General features: G+C 51.5%; 1 non-coding gene across 1 annotated transcript; it reads right to left on the bottom strand.

Moving 5' to 3' along the window:
• Positions 1 to 665: 665 nt before the first annotated feature.
• On the bottom strand, positions 666 to 750 carry TRNAL-UAG (transfer RNA leucine (anticodon UAG)). The gene has a single exon. It is a non-coding gene; the product is annotated as a tRNA-Leu (tRNA).
• Positions 751 to 1,641: the final 891 nt, after the last annotated feature.

A 1,641-nucleotide genomic window follows, 5' to 3' on the forward strand; every position in this document is an offset into this window, starting at 1 on the left:
ACATCGCACGTCCAAACTCGCGGATGTGAGCACTCACCAGCTTCAGTAGCTTTGTGGGTACCACGGAGTCGTAAACTGCTGTGTTAGTCCTCATCACTGGGATCAGAGGAGAACTAGGTAGTTTAGGGTAGCGGATATTGACAAGTATGTGTCCTCGGGGCCCAGATGTGTAAACCAGTCGTTATCGTTCAGGAGGTCTAGTAGAAGGTTGATTTTCTCCATCCTGAAGCGTTTGTATACCGCGTGATACCCTTGGTGATAGGTTGACTCGCTAGTAGATGAAGCGGTTGGTGGTTCGGTTCCGCTACCGACCAGTCCTCCCAAAAACACCTTTCCCCGAAGGGGTGTGGAGGATTTGCTTCAGCGAGGTTTGGGCTAAAGTTAGTGTGGTGGGTAAGTTCCCGCCGTCAAATAGTAGGATTTGTGCTTCTGGGCCGAATACTAGTCGTTCTCACGTTCCCCTTCCTCAGACGGTGAGTTGTCTTCGTGTGAGTGATCTAGTATGTCCAACTGCGTGGTGGATAGTAGTCTTCTTTGTCGGAAGATTGTGGTGGACAGGGTTGCGGATTCCCAGTGTTCCGTCTACTTGGTCTGTTCGATGGGCGACTTGCCTTAGACCTTAGTGGCAGGGGGTTGGAGCCCTTCCCTTGCCGTTTTGACATGAAAGGTCGTGGGGTTGGGATTCGAACCCACGCCTCCAGAGAGACTGGAGCCTAAATCCAGCGCCTTAGACCGCTCGGCCACGCTACCTTGCTGCTGCTGAGGTCTTCAGCAAGCAGTTTGGGGCAGAGCTCATAACAAGAAAACCTTCTCCACTGAGGCCGCTACTGCGTCGTTTATCAGTGCCTGGAAGTCCTAGGGGGTTGAGAGTGTTCTCCATGACCCGTTCTCGTCCTGTTGGGAAATAGTGGTAGTCAGTGGGAGTAGTGTTTGAGGGTCAGCACGTAGGGGTGCTAGACTTCTGGTAGCACTGGGGGTCACCCAGGTAAAGCGGCTTGAATTGCCTGCATCAGATTGTCTGAGCGTATGAAATACTCATGTCAAGTGTAGAGGGGTCACCTCCATTAGTTTAATCCGGCTATTGGGAGCTGTGGCGTAGGCGCGATTGAACGGTAGTGCTGGTCCGGTTAGCCGGGTTCATAAATGCACGCCCGAGCTGTATGCACGGATGTAACTATACAGGCTTATTATAGAAGCGCATGGGGCCTGTCTCCATAAGGTCTGCAGCCGCAGGGCCCACGTGTATTCGACTGGGGTCATCCCAGGTGGTGTGCCATGGTAACCCAGAGGACACACACATTATACTTGTTGGCACCTACCAAGTATTGCATGCATGTCTGGGGGTCACCCCAGGTGGTGTGCCATGAAAATTTACTCAGAGGACACCCACGTTCAATATGTACGCCAGGTACAGTAACTGTACAGATATGTATCCCTGTGAAGGGTACTCCGCAATACACTCAGTTCACTCATGATCCTGCCTGCAAATCGTATCCAGCAAGGTGGTACTGTTGCTTTAATGTAAAAACTGCCAGGCAGTGTTTAAACATCCATATATGTATGCAGTAATCAGTGATAAAGTTGAGGCATAGGACTTCCTGTATTCCATCGGGGTTCACCCCGGGTGGCGTGCCGTGGTAA

The sequence above is a fragment of the Pelobates fuscus genome, chromosome 4, assembly GCF_036172605.1.
Source record: "Pelobates fuscus isolate aPelFus1 chromosome 4, aPelFus1.pri, whole genome shotgun sequence".
NCBI classification, from domain to species: domain Eukaryota; kingdom Metazoa; phylum Chordata; class Amphibia; order Anura; family Pelobatidae; genus Pelobates; species Pelobates fuscus.